Genomic DNA, 9,634 nt, shown 5'->3' on the forward strand with positions numbered 1-9,634 from the left:
ACCCCCAGAAAACTCGGTAGTTACTTGATACCGCCATTATAAGGAAGCGAGAGTATTTTGTTGAAGAAAGATACTGGTCGTCCAAGTGTAGCTGATGAAATCGTTTCCTTAAATTGGCGGTACCAAGGAACTAGTGTGTTTACTAACTATAACGGATTTCTGTTGTATGCAGTTATAAACTTGTTTCAGTCGCAAGTCCCCAACGAGCCATAAATCAGAGAACCGCACTACCCAGTACAGGCTCTCCTGTGGTGTCATTGTATCTGACAGTCACATCTGCTACGTGAGCAAAGTTGCCGTAGATGTAAGAATAAACTGTGTCTTCTGTGGCAGATATGATATTACATATGTACATAGTCGTGTAGGAAACGTTTAATAAATAATAATCGAACGGATACCAGGCTACTATGCAAAATTCAGTTACTTTGTTGGATAAATATTATTATACTTTTTTTTTTAAAACAAAAAACAGACAAATGAATAATGCACGACTTTTCATAGGAATTCAGTCTACGTATGGAAAACTCACACAGTTTGGGATCACCCTGTCTTATTGCTGTTGCCAAGGCAGCTAGTGAGAAATTGCATTAATCTGTTATGGATCTCTCCTAAGCTCAACAGAGAGAGAGAGAGAGAGAGAGAGAGAGAGAGAGAGAGAGAGAGTCGTGTAATAGGAATAACAGAAATAAATAAATAACCTATGAAACGAGAGACAATTTAAGAACACCAATGAACCCCTTCTGTACGAAAGGACCGTTCTGAGAACGAAGAAAATCGTCTAGCAGAATAATGAATTATTTTGCCTCGTCTTCGTAGTGGGGGGGTCAATAGAGTTTTTATTAACGCTTTCAGTCAGTAAGGATCTTCCTTTGTTTAATAAAATCGTCTGACGGTAGCAAGAAGATTAGAAAAATCATCATTCCACTCGAGGGGTTGATATGTGGTTGAATTCTTGAACAAATTTACGATTGATTCCCCGTCTTAACCAATTCTTTTTTATTTACGTAATTAATTATCTAATTAAATTGTGTATTTATTGATTTAGTTATGTACTTATTAGTCTATCTATATAAGATGCAGGGACAACATGGGAATGATGAGTACTGAGCCTTGACATGTCTTCTGTTCCTCCTACAAACACAAGTCTTAGGTACGGAAAAATATATATCATTGGTTATAATTATTTTCTACAAGATGAACAAGGAGAGAGGAGCATAATATATATATATATATATATATATATATATATATATATATATATATATATATATATATATATATATATATATATATATATATATATATCCCTTGTTTCTTGTTCTTACTGCCATGAGTAATGCAGAGGAGAGAAGGGAGGGAGAGAGCGGACAGGAGGAAGGGGAAAAAGAAAGGGAAAGAAAATATTGAAAGGATGGAAAATGATGGACGGCAGAGAGGGAGCCTGGTGATGGAAAAGACAAAGACAGACAGGCGGACAGACGTAACGACAAGTAAGAGAGAGAGAGAGAGAGAGAGAGAGAGAGAGTAGTGACGAGGATAGAACGAGGAAAGATATTGAAATGGGAACAGTGACCACAAGAAATGTGAGAAAACTTAACTTTCCTATATTTACTCTTATCGTCTCCCTTCTCCTTCCCTACTTCCTTCCCTCCTTACTTCCTCCTTTCCTTTTATTGTGCATATCCTTCCTTTCTTTCTACTGTCTTTTTTTCCTTCTGCATTATTTACTCCTTCATCTTCTCTTCTAATATTCCTTCTCTTTTGAATCCTTTTTTCTGTTGTCTTTCTACCCTTCTTACTTTGTATTTTCCATTTCTTCTTATCTTCCTCTTCCTTCTTTCCTTCCTTTCCTTGTGCCTTTCCTTCCTTTCCTTGTGCCTTTCCTTCCTTTCTACGTGTCATATATTTATCCTTCATCTGCATCTTTTGGCCTTTCTTTTATCTCTTTATCTCCCTTAAGTTCCGCTTGCTTTTCTTCCTTCTTTGTGATATATCTTTTCCATCATTATATTTTGCCTCCCTTCCTTCGTCACTCCTTTATATACTCATTACTTTATGCCATGCCTGGTCGTGACTCCTTTCTTTCCTTCCTTCCTTTAGTTTGTTATTCATTCCCACCGCTTCTTCTGTTCTTTTGTTATTTCTTTCCTTTCTTCCTTCATTCCTTCCTTCCCTCCTTTATTTTTACTTCATTCATTCTTTCTTTCCTTCTTTCCTTTCTTCCCTTGTTGCTTCCTTCCTTCTTTCCTTCCCCGCTTCCTTCCTTCATTCCTTTTATCCTTCCTACCTTCCATCCTGCTTTTCTTTCTTTCTTTCTCATACTTTCCATTTTGCTTCCCTTCATTGTTCTACTACTTTGGCTATTCTTCATTCTGTTTTTGTAAATTCCATTTTTTGTCCCTCATTCTTTTGTTTCCTTCTTCCGTCTTTCGGTTCTGATACTTCTCCTTGCTGGCTGTCTTTCTTCCCTCCTTCCTTTCTGCCTGCCTTCCTTCCTTCCTTCCTTCCTTCTTTCCTTCCTTCCTTCCTTTTTTCATCTCTGTGTCCATCTCATTTCCTTCTCCCCAATATCCTTCCCTCCTTTCGATTCTTTGTCACTCATTCTTTCCTTTCTGTTTTTGTTTTCCTCTTCGTCCTTTCTTGCTATCTTTCTTCACACACACACACACACACACACACGCACACACACACACACACACACACACACACACACACACACACACACACACACACACACACACACACACACACACACACACACACACACACACACACGAACGCACGCACGCACGCGCAACTTTTATTTTATTAAACTGTGGGAGAGGCTCATTGGCATTTGGTGGCACTGTATTACTGTGTGTCGAATGCTGAGGTGGAGCAATAGATTAATACTGGAGTATGATGGTAGTCATGAAGATGTGCCATGGAAAGGATGTAGAGCCGTACTGTTGCCTTTTTCTACCACTAAGTTACTTGAAATAAGCTGCAAAGAGAAGAAAATCTGGGCCAGGTTAGAGTAAAATGAGTGTAGTTGCATTTCTTTCACCTTAACTTGACCTACTGTCGATTTTCGAACGCTTTGCAGCTTATTTCACGTAGTTCAGTGGAGGGAAAAGACAAGGCTACTGGTGCACATATTTACCTTAACACTTCTTCGTGACTAGCATCATATTCAGTATGAAGAGATGGCAGTTTTGGCTCAAGAAAAAATCAAAAGAGTATAGTCATCGTCCATCCAAGTACTGTAATTCAGTGGCATTCAGTGGACCCGAACCCACTCAAGAGCGTCCCCTAACTATGAAATAATGCTGAACCGACCAAGCCATGAAGCCGCCCCAATCAGTCCCTCCCTCCCTCTCTCTCTCTCTCTCTCTCTCTGGTGTGTGTGTGTGTGTGTGAGTGTGCGTGTGTGTGTGTGTGTGTGTGTGTGTGTGTGTGTGTGTAATCATGAGGTGTGTTGTGGCCGTGTGCCATTAATCGTGGGTGAGGGTATGAGTGTAATATTTCAAGTGTAGCGGGGGGTATTTATGTGACGGGAACTCTGCCAAGGTCGTGATAGGACTGAACTGTGGACACGAATCTGCCTGTGATGATATTCAGTGGTCAGGTTATGACTGGATGTGTGGATGTTATTTTGTTGTATCTCTTAGGCTGTTACGACGCACTCTTCACTGAATAATATATTTTTTTGTTACCTGGAATAGAATAATGGAGTTGTTCCATCCATGAAAGGGTTAATGGCGACAGTATTAACACGCTTGCTCCTATGACTCACTCGTACCTGAAGAATATCGTCTGACTTTGCTGGAAGAGTGTTATCATCTTCCCGACATGAAAGAGTTGATATTTTGATGAATATACTCGTATGCATTGCTAATACTAAGGATTGACGTTTTGAACTGTAGGGGTTAGGCATAGCCTTCATTAAACTCCTTAGTGTGAGACATGTCCCATAAGCTTAGTATTGTCTGCAGTTACACCAAAAGTAATACAACAGATTGTTCTTATAAATGGTGTTGTCATGGCAATATAAATGACAGATGCTGGAAGATACAGCAATAATGATACAGTTATGGCCGTTATAGGACATTGGTTTTCTGGATGTGGGAATAATAATATAGGATGGGTGTTGGGATGGTATTACAGTGTAGCTGTGTATATGCTGGAATGATGGTAATACCGGGGGTGTGAAACGTCTCTGTGCAGTACAAGACGACAGTTGTGGCATTGTGAGATGCTTTGGTTTGAGATATTAATGTGAGGTGTCAAAGTGTGAGGTGTGTTTGTGTGAGGTTTGGTGGTGTAAGGCGTGACTGTGTTTTGCATGTGTGAGATACGGCAGAGTGACGTGTGATCGTGTCTTCTACTACAGTAACTAAGTAGCAGTGTGTGTGTGTGTGTGTGTGTGTGTGTGTGTGTGTAACTCACCGGGTAATTCACCGGGTTGGTCAGGATCACTTGATGGTCGTGATCGTCAGCTTTTACCCTCCCGGTAGGGAGCTGAGAGCTCATATAGTCTGATCTAAGGACAAGGCTGTGACCTACACACACGCACACACCCATTCCCCTGCTAAAGGAGGACAATAACCACCCACTTCATCAGTGAAACTTTCCGCAACCTGAGCGAGGCGCGAACTCCCGTCTACCAGATGGCAAGCGAGAACGTTACCACTGAGCCAGCAAGTGTGTGTGTGTGTGTGTGTGTGTGTGTGTGTGTGTGTGTGTGTGTGTGTGTGTGTGTGAGAGAGAGAGAGAGAGAGAGGTGGACGGTGTGCGTTGTGGCAGTATGTGGTATGAATGTACAGTGCGGCAATGTGAAATGTGAAAATGTCTCTACTGCAGTGCCTTTCTTCCGCCCTGTATCTGATCTGAAAACCCAAACTCGTGTACGACGGATAGAATACCTCATGTGAGTGCAATTGCGTGCGTGTGACAGCCTGGGTAATGTCATGCAGAGGGGAATGTAACGAAGAGGTGGTGGTTCACTGGAGGACGCGACGTGTATATGAAAACAGGCGTAATAGAGGACATCTTTAAGGTGCCTGAAGGCTGGACGGTGCGTGGGTTGTGGTAGTTGGAAGTGTGGTTGTAGTGGAGTAGTTGCTTGGTAGAGGAAAAATGAAGAGGTGGTAAAGAGGTAAAGATATAAATGTATGTAATAAGGGGTAAACGTTAATATATTAATGAAACTTGCAGGAAAACCGATTGTGTAATTAGAGCTCATATGAAACATAATTACTATTTACATATTGAGCGCTAAATAAAAACAATTATGTGCTGGTAGGCTTAAAAATTAGACACCCTGTGATACTTAATTAGAGCCGCGGGAAAATGAATATGTAGTGGTAGGTGAAACAAAGAATCTTAATCAGGAAGGTATATGGACAAAGAAGGAGTGAGATGTAAACTAAAAGATATTAAATAAGGAGGCTAAAAGAAAAAAGCAATATGTAGCGAGACGTAAAGCTGATGAAACATTATGAGAACCAGAGAAAAAATTGAATAAGTGGTGAAAGGGAAAGATATTAAGAAATGTGATTTAAAGGGAAATACGTAATGACTAAAGGAAAATGAATATGAAAAGCAGCGAGAAGCAAAGTAATCAGCATTCTTTTCTAAGTGGTCTCGCTTATGACGAAGAAAGATTACCAGAGTGTAAAATGAACGATAAAAAAAAAAAAAAAAAATCTCATGCTTTTAAAGATACTGTTGTCGATTGATTTTTACCCTTCATCATAATTTCTCCCAATCTACACACTATCACATGGCGTTAGAAAGTATACACTAAAAAGAATGATCTCGTAGTGAAATGGTCAAGTGCCAATGCAGTCGCCTATACTCATTCTTCTCTAACTTGCCCTAAAATTTCTGACTCTGGTCCTGAATGTTGAGCTGTAACAATATATTAACCCGAGAACATGATACTCACAAAACAGTGGTATGGAAAGCTTGGAGAGCTGTAGTATTGTCTTATTCTGCTACTGAGCTACGTGAAACAAGATAAAGACGGACGAAAATATGGGCCAATTTAATGTGAAAAAAACTATAGTAAAATGTTAGGGTGATTGTTCCTGTGTGGTAATAATTGAAAAAATGGCGTTAATCAAACAGTGATAATGTAAGCTCTTCTGCCGTGGGGCAGAGTGCGGTAGAACTGACTGGGGAGTAGCGTACTAACGTAGTTGTGTGGTAATCTGCATAGCCGTAGTTATAGTAGTGGTTGTGTGGTCTCATCTAACTTGAGGAAGGGTGTGGCGCAATTGGGTTGCAGTAGTGTGCTAAAATACTGTATACATATAACCGCTGTGTCTCCAGTGGGTGCATCTGATTTGAGACAAGGTGTGGTGTAGTGATAAAATAACATATTGAGAGTTGCAGTTTGGCGAAATATAAGTGTGGCTGTAGTCGTGACTGCGTAGATGAAAGCTAACATTTGGCTTTGCAATTCGTCCACGTTAATCCAAATCATCTGCAGCGACTCTGACAGAAAAGAGGATGCTGTGGCTGTAGTAATATGATAAAAGATAACAGTGACTGTAGTTGCAGCATTGGTTATATGGATGGTCCCCGCTGACTTTGAAGAGGGAGAGGTGCTGTGGCAAAGTAGCAGACAGTTCGTAGCAGCGTGGTAAGAATGTTCGTGTATGCACGCAACTGTGGCAGTGAATAGAAAGAAGCTGCTAGTTTACCGACAGGACTTCACTCTGCTAAACAAAGTATTCTGTAGCACCTATGATTTGAAGCAGGATACACTTACTGTAGTACTGTGGTGGTGGTTGTTTTGGCGCATGGCTAATGTGACCGGGACTTGGTGGATTGTATGTTGTCCTTCTGCAGTCAACCATCCCCCTTTTAGGACATAGGGAGAGAATTGAGGGAATGGCTGTGCAGTGAAACCACCTCGCTACATCTGTGTCACCACGTGAAGGCGTCCCTCTCCAACAAGAGAGAAATAATGCTTGTAATTGTAGCTGTGGCTCAGGTAGTGAAGGCTTGCCTGACCTGGGGACAGAGTGTGGTGTAGGCGTGGCAGGGGGTGGGTCGAAGATGCCAGTGGAGGTGCCAGGGAGGAGGGGGGAGGGGTGAAGAGAGTGTCAGGTGGCGTGGTAGTCACAGTGCCATCACGCCCTGGCATCACGTACTGACACTGACACACACAACTCTCACTAATGCTGCACAGGGGAGGCGGCGACGGCACGCAGGTGGAAAGAAAGCAGAAGTGGAGGGAATTTGGTGGTGGTGGAGAGAATTATATAGAAAATACAGAAAAGGGGTCTTGAAGTAAAATAAGGAGGATTAAGTCAGTACATAAAAAGGGGGGGGGGGTTAGAGATATGAAGGTGGTGAAGCAAAAAATGGAAAGCATGGAAGAAAATTGACGTAAAAAGGAGAGACATAAAGGAGGATACAAACAGCATGGTAAAACTCTAAATTGAAAAAATAGTAGGAGCGTGTGCAATGTGTAGTTTCACAGTACGTAAACAACAGGAGGGAGAGAAGACAGAAAGCTGAAGAGAGGGGAGAGGGAAGGGAATTTGTTGTAAAGTCAGAATCCTGCAGGAAAAACAGAGAGAAATGTTAAAACTTGAAAAATTAATCCCTTTCCAGACCCAGAAAGTCTGTTAAATTATTTGCTCAAATCTCCTGACGATTTTATTCAGCTTAAGAGAGATTTTTTGATCTGGATGCGGTTAGATACATCATCCTTCATATAACACTCCAGACGATTTTACTCAACGTACAATAGACCTCTTGTGTTTACGGAAAAAAACATTGCCGATGAAGACATCTTATAATTTAGTCTTGCTGTCTCCAAACTATTTTCTTCAACTTAGAGGGAAACTTTGAACTAGAGGGTTCATTTATGACATAGATTGGCCCCTTCTTTGCTAGAATTCCTTGCAAGCTGAGTAAAACCATCTGGTAGTAACAAGAGCGGAATGAAAAAGACGCCACCTTGCTGAAGGGATTATTCAAGGTTATTTAATCTACGTTGTTCGAAATATCTCGGCTGTTCTTAAAAAAAGGCACGAAGAAGGAAGTGTGGAGAATATTTGAACAATATAAGAGTTGAGAGAAAAAAGAGGGATAGGAGAAGAGAGACGAGGAGAAAAAAAAAAGTGAACTCAACACAAAAGAGAGAAGAAGAATATCAGTCATAAGTGGATTTAGTGGAGATAAAGAGAAAAGAGGAGAAAAGAAGTAGAGTATGAGTAAGAGACAGACAGACAGACAGACAGACAGACGAGAAGAGAAGACTGAACAAGAGGAAAGATGAGTAGAGACATCTATAGCGAAAATCAGAAACGTACCGCAAAATAATAATAATAATAATAATAATAATTATTATTATTATTATTATTATAACAATAACACAGAGAAGGAAAAACTGAAAAACATTTGGTCCAGAAAGGGTCATAGGTATAAACATTAACTAGATGGGTGAGGTGATGGCCAAAGCTTACAGGCATTCAAGGGGGAGTGAAGTTGTGAATGACTGGAGACCTGGACTGCAAGTTTGGCTTAAGTGGCGAGGCAACGAGGGTAGAATGGGAAGAGTTGGAGAAGTGAGGTAAAAAGGTCAGAAAATGTCAACTTGGCCACATAGAGTCAGGGAGCTTCAATGGCCTCAAAATATTTATAGCCCGTTCAGGACGATCACGACGACTTAATTTTAACCTGTTCTTGCTACCTCCAGATTGTATCATTCAGCTTAGCAAAGACCCCTCTGATGAAGAGCTTAATTAAGGCTATTTGTAACCCTTCTTGCTCCTGTGCAGAATATAATGGTCTGGATGTAGCAAGTATATATAATATAAAAATGCGTCCTCAAGCTGAACAGATTGAGAGCCTCTGTGAATGTTCCTGGGAAGAACATCTTCAGCACGAGGACCTCTTCTTGACGTTGTTCTTGCCACCTCCTGACGATTTGATTAACGGGGAGAGAATTTTCGAGCTGGATGGGATAGGTAAAACCTTCACTAGCTATTTAGCAGGGTGATCCCCTGTGCTGAATTATTATTAATTTTTGTTTTAAAATCCAAGAGGGATGTGTATGAACTGAGCAGTTTTTGACGAGAATTATACTGAGCGCTGATGATCAAATGGTTTCTAATATGGTTTCACATTTTGCTTTGGCTGAAGTGATTTTCATTTTGTTATTTGTTTTTCGCAAATATCAAATAGCACGTCACGGCTTATGACTCGCGCCGGAAGTATTTGTGCGGCTGTTACACTTTTCATGAGGAATTCAGACCAGTGTAATTGATATCTGTAAGTTCTGTACAATATCTCCACACACTTGCATGATTCGACGCTGCCCCAGTTTACACCCCCGATTAGAGGCTACCCCAATTCACACATCCCGATTTTAGGCTGCCCCACTTTACATCCCCATTAGAGGCTACCCCAATTTACACATGCCGATTTTAGGCTGGCCCAACTTACACCCCGATCAGAGGCTGTCCAAATTTACACCCTCCCCACAGTACAAATATATATTAATTTTGTTTATCACTACTTCCTCGACACGATGTTATTAATCTTAGTGAAAGATCAGTCTCGTGTTGGGTGACTCACTGAAGGCTCTGTGTAACCCTTCCAGTTATATAAATCTTCCTCAAGCAAAACAAGA

This window comes from Coenobita brevimanus, chromosome 80 (genome assembly GCF_032717465.1).
Source record: "Coenobita brevimanus isolate Jiangsu-jjx chromosome 80, ASM3271746v2, whole genome shotgun sequence".
Classification (NCBI taxonomy): Eukaryota; Metazoa; Arthropoda; class Malacostraca; order Decapoda; family Coenobitidae; genus Coenobita; species Coenobita brevimanus.